The following is a 12207-nucleotide window of genomic DNA, read 5'->3' as shown; positions in this document are numbered from 1 at the left end:
GTATTATGTTCCTGTGTAACTAATTACGTGATAATAATGTAAGCATGGCAGTTCTTAATAAACAAAGAGCTGTAAGCACTGACATGCCATTTCAATAACATTCTCTTTTGCATATATGTCAACGTCTGAAAACATTTCTGAAACATTTTCAGGCTAACCTCAAAACTCCCTCAAATCAAGTTTTGACAGATTCCCAGTAAGAGGAAATCCTTTTTCCGAAATCACTAAAATGAGACACACTTGCTTAGAACTTGGACTTGAATAATACTTCTATTGTAAAGGAATGTAACATCCTGCATATCTCTCTAATCGTTGTATTTTTGAAATACACCTAAATGTTTGTTCAGTGTGATTGATTGTGAGCCTATGCAAAAGCTTGGAAGTTTCCCATACGTTAAAATGAACATTCCTAATTTATTTAATTTTAATGAACAATAAAACACAATGTCAATGCAAAATAAATAATGCGGTTTATTCAGTGGTATAACAATAGCCAGATCAGTGCATGCAGCTGCTATGGGGTCTGGGGTAGGAGGGGGCTATAAGGGAAACTAAAGTTTACTTTATAGAAGGGCAAATGTCAGACCGCAGGATTGTTGCTAGACAAAGATCCACCTTTGTGCATTATTAAATAATTCCTACTGTCTTACTGTTATTTCTTGCTGTCTTAGCCGCTGTCTTATTGCCCTTTAAATTTCGGAATTGTTTCAATTAACCCCATATGCCTATTGCATTCCAAAAATCCCGGATTTTTTTCTCAATTAAAAATTAGAACAGCTGATATAACTATAGGTATTACTGCTAGTTATTAAAAATAATATTCCTACAACTATAGGGCATATCTACAGCATTGGTGCTTTGTAGTGTCCTGACCTGTGTTGACAGCTGCCTGCCCTTAATTTAGGAACACCTTTTGTTAAGATCAATAAGATGTATTGACGCAGTAGACACTGCAAACTGCTACAAAGAGATTTAGCCAGGGGAAGACCATTAGGATTTTTTTTATGGGTGAACTACATTCATTACTATTTACTAGCTATTTTTTGTACTAAGGCAGCTTTTATAATGATGAGCATGATCTTCACTGTATAGATTACCATGGGCCACAAGTGATCGTCACTTTTTCAAAGTGGCATACTTGGCTGCAAAAGAAACAATTTTTTTTAAGTGTTATTATATTTAAGTGAATGGACTCTGTGATCATTAATTTAGTGTGTATTGTCAGTACAATCAAAACACTGATTACCACTGATTACCAACATACGATATCTGATCACCCTTTTATAAATCTGACATTATGAAAGTGAAAAAAAATTAAATACTTATTTAAAAGTAGGCCTCAAAGTAATGGGCATTCACCTCAATAGAGAAACAAATAGCAATAAAGCTTGAATATGGTACTAACCATTCTTGGCTACATCCAAAAAAAAAAAAAATATTTTGCAGAAGTTGGGATTTAAACTAAACAAAAAAAAAACTGTTGTAATTTTATTTTTCCATTAACACTCTCTGTCGTTCTTTACTTGTTTTGTTTACTGCTAAAAGCATGTTTTATTTAGGTCTGCTTAGTAGGAAATATAGACAATTAATATTTGTATTTATGAATAAAATTACCATTTGGGGCTACCAGATGGTATGACCAAGGCTATATATGCTTTAAAAAATACCAATTTGCAAGCCTATGAAACTGGAAAATTAATAGCCTTAGTTAAAAACCATCATCATAACCTTTAATGTCTTATTTGAACCAAATTCTATTCAAAATCTGACCACATTTTAGCAAAAACCATGCCCTGTTTGTCATTAATGTTAATAGGTGTTAGCTTTTAATATGCATGGTATACTAATAAATACTGAAGTATAGCTATGCTGCCATCGCTCATCTTGTCTGAAAATGCCAGGTTTGGCTGTCATGGTATTGTTTTGACTTCAGGAATTGTAAATGCACATGATTTCCCATTTTAAGACGATGCAGAACCATGACCATATACACTTACCCATATGCACGACCACATGTCTGTTCTAACTTGCATGGTGTGCACAACAGCGCATTAGTGCTATTTTTTAATAGCTATTCCTTGGTCAAATGTGTTTCCTAGTCATTAATATAATGATAAAGATAAGTCATGAATTGTGTGTATTATCCTAAATTCCTGATTTTTCTGTTAGACCCAAAACTCCTCTGAATGATAGCTTGCACCTGTCCTGTCCTTTGCCTATTTAAACCTCTGTTCCAGTTTTGGTCTGGGTCATTGTTTATTCTGTGTTTCACCTAGGAATTTAAACATAGTTTGACCTATGTTTACTATCTTTTACTGAATCTTCACACCAACTGAATTATTACACAGACGTTTTCTAATGCCCTCTAAATCTTTATCATGTACATGCAGCTGTGTATGCCCTGCTTTTGCTATTATACCTCTGTGCCATTTAAAAGTTTTTACACTCTTCGCCAATTTCCAGAATGTAGACTATGTACACTTCTAAATATGCCATTAATAAGCTTTCAGTATGGAATATTACTGACATTTTCATTTCTTTAAAGTGGCTTTTCTCTATACCATAATAATATTAATCATTGGCTTATAAACCAATATGTGTATTAAAAACATGTTTTGACATGACAAGCGCTGGTATATATTCCATCAGATTAAGCACATCGTGATCGGAAATATTGTCTGCTGCAGGCATATTTCGGTTCAGGTTGCTCTTTAAGACAAAGGTGAAAATGAGAAATAACAAGTTTATCATGTCCATAATGAAACGGGTGCACAAATAAGCAGAGAAGAAACATTTAGAAAAATTACAGCTGTAAGGCACACCTGGATAAATGTAATATAACAAACATTTATTAAAGTATTTTATTAGAAGAAAAAAAGGTGAAGAAAGTAAATTTTGTAAGAGCTGACTAAAACAAAATCACAAGATATGTTTGTCTCAAAGCAAGACTATTATTTTTTACTTATTTCTATATCAATACCCACAAATTGGTTATGGATGATTGCTTTAAATAACCTTTGAAAACTTCTATGGCAGGAAAAATCTACTGGGTATTCGGACCCTTATTATCTCATGCTATCCTTTGCTGTAGCACAAAGATGCTTGCAGGCAATGAATATGCCTGTGTGTTTTAAGTGGAAAAAAATAAAATCCAGTTGCTTTGAGTAGAATATTTAAATTCAGTGTAGCTGGTACCACATAGTAGAAACTCTGTTAATTGCTTTCGTATAAGTGCTATGCTTACAGTTTAGTGATAATATAGAAATGTATCTTAATGCAATCCTACACACAAATGTTAACTTGCTTATTTGCTATGCTATGTGTAAGGATCCCAGATATGAGTGAAGATCCGTGCCGACTTACCTAGGATGACAAAGGGACAATATCTCAATAATGATACGCTGTTGCCAAGGGGCAGTGTAAGGAACTTACCCGCCCTGCGAGCCCGCGGTGTCCCTGGGGTTCCCAGCCACAGAGGGAGACGCCGCAGTAGCAGGCAGCATGGCCGAGGCTGCTTCCCTGCCCACAGCTTGTCTTTCTCTGCAGGCGGAGCGATCCGTCCTGGCCAAACTACTGTTCAGCCAGGCTGCAGCCCTTGCATCCCTTTAGATGTGGTTAATGATGTTCATGCTCTCAGCACTCCTTTGCAACAAGTGCAAAATAGTGCACGTCCTAGGGGTGCTGTAGGAAGAGGTGCGCGTGTTACTATGCGTCCCTCTTGTACCCCCCGAGGGCGTGGCACTCGGCTGCCTCGCCCGGGGGCAGGACATAGTTAGTTTGAATTCCCTGCGGCCAATCAGCCGCAGGGGATTTACCCAGTCTCCTATCAGACGGTGCCAGGTGGCGCAAGGTGATTGGTCATCCTGGCCATTTAAGGATAGCCTGTCCTTTACACCATTGCCCGATATAGCCTCTGTTACCACATTGTGCTTGGGTGTGTCTTTGTGTATGTTAAACGGTATCTGCTTGTCATCTCCTCAGTGACCTGGTCTGAAACTAACTCTGATTGAACTCTGCCAGCCCTGACCTCGGATTGTTATTGACCATTCTGCCTGCTGCCAGCCCTGACCTCGGATTGTTACTGACCTGCATTTTCCTTATCCTTCTGTACCTTGCTTGATTGAAATTAACCCTTGCTGTGCTGTGCTGTTTTGAATAAACCTGATTCAAGGATATCTGGAGTTGGCTGTGGTTTGTGTGCCCAGGCGCATTACAGGCAGGGTCTGGAAGTACCGGAACTCCCTATGTTGTTGTTGTTGAAAATCCCTGGGATAACCTTACTGAGGGCAAACTGGTAGCTATTATAGAGCATGAATAGTTAGGAAAAGCCTAAGGGGTGTAGTGAGCCAGGTACACACTGTGACGGGGTAACACAGAAAGACAATCAGGAAGATATAGGTTCATTAAAGCAAAACATCAAATTCAGCTTGGGTAGCAAACACACAGTAGCCAGCTGTGACCATCAAATGTTAGGTAAGGTGGTGTTTCAGCAAAATCAAAAGTGAGGTAAGCAAAAAAAAAATATCAGCAAACACTGTATGGAGTTGCAGCTAGATGCCAGTTCAATCTGTGATGGCTATCTTAAAGGTTTATTAAAATGAGCTCACCAACTAGAATTTGTGTCATCCCTTGCTCAACTGAACAGACAAACCCCTTTGTTTTAAAACCACCTTTTGCATGGAAAAAAAAAACTTGGCTGTGTATTGGCATTACCAGTGTCGAAGCCTTGACATGTTCAAAGGAACAATACCTAGCCATTGTTTCAGGTATGTAGAATATTTCTGAGTCATTATCAAATCATCTGAAGCCCAAGCTTTTAGTAAGCACTTAAATTATGTGCTTAAGGACATCATCAGACACACGGGAAAATGGGAAGAATAACAAATTACCCATTTTGTTCACTGTTCTATATGTCAAAAAAAGGAGTTACTTGGATTTAGAAGTCTATAAGAAATTTCCCTATATAGACCATTATCTGTATATCTATTCCCACCATCCACTGGAACCCAAGAGGGGCTATTAGAACTCCAACACTGGATTGATGTCGTTTTTCCAAGGACAATGAAATACATCCCAAAATATATGGTTATCCACATTGAAAACCATTGTGATTCCAGAGTGTTGGAAAATCTTAACATTTTTAACAAACAAGGCATGATTGTGTTTTTTGAGGTTGAGGCAAACACTGGAACAAAAGCCTATGTATGCAAAAGTAGTAAAGAAAAGTGAAGTAATCTGGTATACACATCCCAGTGTAATAAGGAATTTAAAGACCTATGCAATTACAAGACAAAACAAGCATATAGCCTATTACAGAGGGATACTTTTAGCAGATCAGGACTCTAAGAAAGTACATTATTTTTGATGATAGAGAAGTGCACATTTTGAACGAAGAAATCAACTTCAGATATGCAAAACTGCTGGTGAATAACACCAAAATATTTGCCACTGTAAATGCATGGTACAATAAAGTGGAGTATATTCAATTATTTTTACTATTTCTATGTTTCATGCACCAGTATTGTATTTAGAATTCAATTTCATGCATTTTGCAAAGTCTTCTGGGAAAAAAGTTAGTTGTGCCACTACACTTTCTATAGACTACCCCGTGTTCTCTGATACCTAAAAATTTTTATCATGTAATCTTCTCTGCTGATTTTTTACAATCAGTTGCTGTCTCGTAGACATTCACTTTTTTTTGCTTTCTTTGTTATTCATTTATGCTTTTTTTTAGCATGGTTTGATGTATTGCCATTCTGACTATTTCATTTCCTAACAACTTCTTAATCTGTTCCAATAAACAGCTGAATTAAAATACACTATGTTTGATTTATAATTTGGAAGAATTATCCTTCCAGGTTCACATCTAAAATAAAAAATAGCTAACCTGAGGTGACTGTAAAATGAAATATTAAAAAGGATTAGATTTGTGCAAAAATGAATAATGAGAGACAGATATTTTTTCTAATGGAATTAGCGTTATTAGAACTGTGCACCTAATCAATTTTTTGCTATGGTTCTGTGATCTTCTTTGATGGGCTTTCCGTCTTTTATAAAGCAATAAATCATTAGTATGTAGCTAATCCATAACTGATTCTAAACTCACAATAACTATTCGTGCACAAAATGGATGCTATAACTACATACCATTGACCTTTCTGAGGTTCTCTATCCAACAACAGGGAAACAGTACATCTTACTATAATGACGTAGGTGTTGAATGAAAAGTGATTGTTTGCTTTGCTTTTCTACCTAATATTAACATATTATTACTATAAAATAATACAAAATAATATTACATACTAATAATAACAGTGCTTTAATAAAGCAGATTTTCCCAAGACTGGAGAAGATAGACCCATAATAGGAGAAAAGAAATGGACTTCTTAAAAATCATTGGCTATTAGTTGGCCATAATTTTAATCTTGGACTAAATCCTTTCCAGGTTTGTTGGATCATCCAGGTTCTTCCATGTTAGTCAATACTCTTCAGTCCTCAAGAGTTTTAAAAAAAACAGGCCTTATATGTTATATGCACATACTGTGCTCTACTCTATTTATTGATATATGACTTATGATCTAGATTTCTCCTAGAAGGCAAACTTTAGGCATTCCAACTGCAATTTTGACTTTAAATTTGACTAGTGTGGGAAATAAAAATTACATATCTGGAGTCAGATATAGCAATTTCCATTATTTTTTAGAGGGCATAATATGCTTAATTTATCTTTTAATGTTTTCCTTAACATACTGCTTGAATAAGGAACCCATGTGAATGTTAGACACAGGACACATGCACATGTATACCATACATGTAGAGTTTTAGAACTGTACAAGATTGCGACCCATAGGTATACACAGAACCCCAGAAAATATATGTTAGGTGTCCCTGTGTGCATTTAAAACTAAATTTTCATTTAGGAGCCTGTTTAAAATATTTTCACCCAAGGCTAATACTGTCTGGATTTTTTTACATATCTACAATTAAATCCAGAGACGTAAATCTTGTGTGGTGGACTGGCCATCCAACTACTCTGCCTCTTTTTAATAGGCTGGTCTTCAATCTCCTTTTCCACCTCCATACATCAGGCTAATGCCCTTCCAACTGCACCTGCTTCTCGTGATGTCTCCATAAGTGCGGGCTCTAATTTTCCAGGAACATTTTGCCTTGCTTTATTTTACCTAATGGGCTTATATCCATCACACCTGACATCTGATTTACAGTCTGGGTTTACCTCCTTTGCTCTCACTAGGTTTTTTTTTTTTTTTAATATTTTGGACCCTCCTGAATTCTAATTACCCAATTATGCAGCCAAGCGCTGTCACTATTAACCTCATTTATCCTATTATATCATGTTGATGGACCACTTCATCCTTCGATATTCTCTTTGACCATATGACTGCATGTTTAATTACCCTATTCACTCCTAGTGATTAATCCTAAAGTAGAAAAGAAACTGTGGGTAAACACTGAACTGGGCCCCTGAGGAAGGGTGTTCTCCTCCTCTTACATGGCAGGGTGGGGTAGAGAGTTGGAACCAGGACTTAAGACTGATAGATCAGACCATACGTTTCTGTATTTACTGTATTGTATTCAACGGTTGACTTTGGTTTCTTCTGGTTCTGTGGTGGTCCACGCCATGGGTTGTTGGGGCAAACCACCCTATTTCCTAGTTTGCTATCTGCCTTGCAGATGAAATATATGTGTAAATATAAATATATATATATATATATATGCATTTATGTTTTTCATCTCTGCCAGAAGATGACTTACCTGACATTCTTGATAATACCAGAAACACATTTCCTAATGGGGCATTTTCCAACCTCCCATAATAGATACTATTCTTGATGGTTCCATAGCACAAACCTAAAACATAAACTCAAGGATTTTAACTCCTTGACTAAAAGCTTCCTAAAATGAAAAAAGCTTAAAAAAACCTTGACTGGTGAGAAAAGAATTCCAGAAAAGACTATGAAGGGAATAGTGACACTATCTATTGAGAATACACCCTAAATAAAAATACCTATTCCTCCAAGCATCTGCTATGGATTTCAGCACCCTCAATACCCCTAAATAACCCTTATTTCTATTATACCTGGGTCAATCGAATCCATTTAAAAAGAAGTTCTTACACATTTTTTTATGCCTGCATGAGCAGTAATACACAGCTAATGGTGCACACAACATTCATACACCTAAGCTTAATGGGTAACTGAAAAGGATTACATTAATATGAAAATTATACGCCTCATAGCCAAAGAAAATGATAAGCAATACAGATACAAATTCTCTTCCTCTAGTAGTTTCACTCCCCTATGTCACCTAGTTCCAACCAACTCATATGTGTATATCAACATCATCTCAAGAAAAGACCAAAATACCACTTTTTCTTTCATCACTTTTCTATCTTTCTAAAAATCTCTGAACTCATAAACCAAAAACTTAGAGTTCATCTTCCATTGATTTACCAAATGCAAACATAAATCTGATTGGGTTGCTGTACTTACCATCATCCATTACTCTTTTTATTTTCATTTCATTTTTTTTCATCTCATCTTATTCTTTAGTCTATTTCCTTTGCTTCTAGGTTTAAACAAGTGGTAATTCACCAGGTTAAATTTCTACTGTGCTTTCTTATGTAGAATACCTCTTTTTTGTACAAAAGGACAAGGCAGTGATAATGTGACATTCACATACCTTAGTAAAGCGTAAGCTGATTTATAACCACCTGGTGCATAGACCTAGAAAAATACAACCATGTATCAAATTGGAATAGCCTGTCCTAACCTGATGTCTGCATTGACTTTTTCTTATTTTCTAAGTTTCTCCTTTATTACTGTAAAACTACAGTTATCTATTACTGCTGTTTCTTGGGTCCCTTGAGGATCTAGTCAATATATTTGGTAATGACTTTTAGAAAGGAAAGGCAAACAAAGGTTTTCTACTGTTTTGATAAATGCACAAGTGAACTCTCATTTGGATTTAGTTTGAAGAGCTATACTGTAGTTGTGGTACAAACACATTTCCTAGGAGAAAATAATATAGGCTTTATACAGTACACACACATTAGAATACCACCTGGCATATACCCGCTTTTTTTTTACCATTCCTTTACATATGCTTGAAAAATGCAGAGACTTGTAGTATTTTTTTTTATCTAATTCATTTAATATGGGCTTGGTAGATCCACGATGCATTCTCTAAATAATTAAATGAAGTGTCCAGCTAGGAGCAGATAACACCCTTCCTTGGAAAGCCAATCAAGTCTGGTATATGGTAGGATACAATCTTGGCATCCACAGACAAACCTTTTTATTAGGATCCATAAGTTACTGAAATGCCTGCATGCACCTACAACTAGACATACTTGTTTCCCCTCTATCTTTTTGAAATGAACTTGTGGAAATAAAAATGTGGGTCCTGTAGATTAGATGTTTAAAGTTGCAAGCTGTCATTCTGATTCTGACTTCTACTCTTGTCGTACTAATGCATGCTTGCTTCAGATTCGTGATCAAATACTAGGTAGCCAATCCAGAACTGGTATGACAGTGCTGGAGTTTTCCTTGTTCTTTTAATGGACACCATAAAAAAATTAGAATTGAAATTCATGAGTGAAAGAGAAGCTCTAGCTCCTGCTAGGGAAAACAATGGCAGATCACAACCTAAAAATGTATCTGGTTCAGACAATTTTCATTCTGATTTGGATTAGAAAATTTCATAGTGAGCAGAAATCACTAACATTGCTTGATACAATGAGGCTGCCATTCCTACAGTCCTTTAACCTGATAAGTAGTGTTGGTCGAATATCTCACTATTTGATTGAACAGCTATTCGATCGAATAAGGGGTATTAATGGGGTGATCAAATGCCGAATTCAATGGTGGGAAAATTCGGGTTATTTTTCGGGGCTGTGAAGAACTGCAAGAGCAATCAGGGGATCTGCTCCCCTGATTGCTCTTGCAGCCCTTTACTAGTTGTATGTGTTCTTCGATAGAGAGCACTAGAGGTTTTGAATAGGGAATCTTGTGGCCACATTCATTGAGAAGATCCCAGACACTAGAGGCTAAGTGGGGACAAGTCTCCCTATTCATTCACCTCTAGTGCTCTGTAATTGGCTGGGGAAAGGAAAATCCTGATGACACTTGAGCTGTCATCAGGGTTTACTTTTCCCCAGTCAATCACAGAGCACTAGAGGTGATGAATGGGGAGACGTGTCCCCATTTAACCTCTAGTGCCCAGGGATCCCACACTGACAGGATTCAGCCGTGCAGCCGTGGGAATCATCCTGTCATTGTGGGATAACCTGTATTAAAATAAAAGTTAGTTACACAAATCACACACATTCAATAAATTACATAACATTACATTCATTTTTTTTTTTAACACATTTTTTTTTCACACAAATTTGCGCCGTTGAATCCTGTGTTTTTCAGGTCGGGTCTATCCGAATTCGAACAGCTAAATTCGGGTCGAATATAAGGACAACCCGAATTTGAACAACAACACTACTGATGAGCACCAGCCAATCAAACTGCATGTTGTTTTTTTAATTAACAATGGGTGTTAATTTTTTACAAATAGTAGTGAAGGTAGTAAATGGCTGTACACAGTGGGCAGTGGCTTGTTTACTGCTTATTTTTGCTGCCCATATCAGTACCGTGCGCATGCACTTATGCATTCAATGGAAGGTCCTTATATTAATGCTATATGCAACTATTATAAATGTCTGAATTTGTTTTAAATTAAACCTTGTAATCCTCTGTACAGCATTTGGAGCCAAACCAATGTTTTGCATTCCATGTAACATATTGACAAGGGGAATGGAAGGATCACCTTATTAGTCTGTTTCTGATCCTTCAATGTCCATTCACAGCAGTTACAGCCTGGGGACAGAGAGGTGACCAAGCTGTGTTGCTTAACTTCTGAAGAATAAAATCAAGTCATGGGGCTTGTTGTGCTGTGTTGAAGAATACCGTAAGAATAAATTGACATAAATACAAATGTATTTGGCAGGTAAGACAGCTCCCATACACCATATTTTATTCTACTCTGTTTTAAAGAACTGTAGCCTGACAGTTTAAAGAACATCCGGCAGAAATATGATTATTTGTGAATTAATTGGCATGTTGGTTAAATAATCTATATGATTATAGTCTACAAAAAAGGAAATAAATCTGCATTGCACATGTAGAAGTAGAAAAAAAACGCTTGTTTGGAGACCTTGCAAATAAATAAGCCTGAGAATGTTTTATTGTTTTTAGTGTGGTCATCAATTCGTTATTGCTATGTTTTAATTCCAATAAAATAATATTTGAATTCGTAATTATTTGTACAAGGCATGCTAAATTCAACCTTGATCAATATAACTGTGTTTAATAACACATCAAAACAATGTGATAATTAAAAGATGTAGGAAAGGTATCAACTTGGTCAAGTGGTAAATATCTCATCTGTGAATTTTACCTGAGGCATAATTTAATTTTAACAGCCTAAGACAGGCAGAAGTGTTAGACAAGGCCATTTGTGCTGTATGTGTGAAATCCAAGATGTCACTTGCTAAAGTAATGATTTTATTCATGCAGGATGGCAAACCTTTATAAAGTATTCCAGAGGATTCAAAAATAATCAAAAGATTTGATCAGCTCAGTCATAAACTTTGGTGGTACAGTCTAAACCGAAACTAGCTTGGAAAAATATTAAGTTAAAATAAGGTTTGAGTTAAACATTACAACCCAGTGTAATTTATTTAAGTTGGTAAGTTAGGACCTGGACTACTTGATATGTACACAAAGAGATTAGGTTAATAAGAGAGGAAATGTAGGCTGGTCGCCTGGGCAAAAGGGGAGTTTGGTGTGGAAATATGCCAAGTATACATTTATATATGCCAGTCTGCTACAAATTATTCATGTGCATGTTTTGTTCCATTCACTAATAAGTCAAGATAAAAGAACAACTATAAAACATACATGTACCTTTTATTAAACAGGGTAGCTCATTGGCAAGTGACTCCCGTTGGTGGAGTAAATGTTGTTATTAATGAAGGAAAAAGTTCTGCATAGCTCTGGCTTATTAGAAAATACATCTTAGATGAAATAATTTTGTAATGACACTTGGGCAATATGGTGTGATTGTCATGCCGGTACTTACCTGTAGAGCTAGGCAGGCAATTGATTGGTGGGACTTCATGGGTCTATTTCCAGAGGA

Source organism: Pyxicephalus adspersus, chromosome 5, assembly GCF_032062135.1.
Source record: "Pyxicephalus adspersus chromosome 5, UCB_Pads_2.0, whole genome shotgun sequence".
In the NCBI taxonomy this organism is placed as follows: Eukaryota; Metazoa; Chordata; class Amphibia; order Anura; family Pyxicephalidae; genus Pyxicephalus; species Pyxicephalus adspersus.
Note: the sequence above shows the minus strand (reverse complement) of the source record.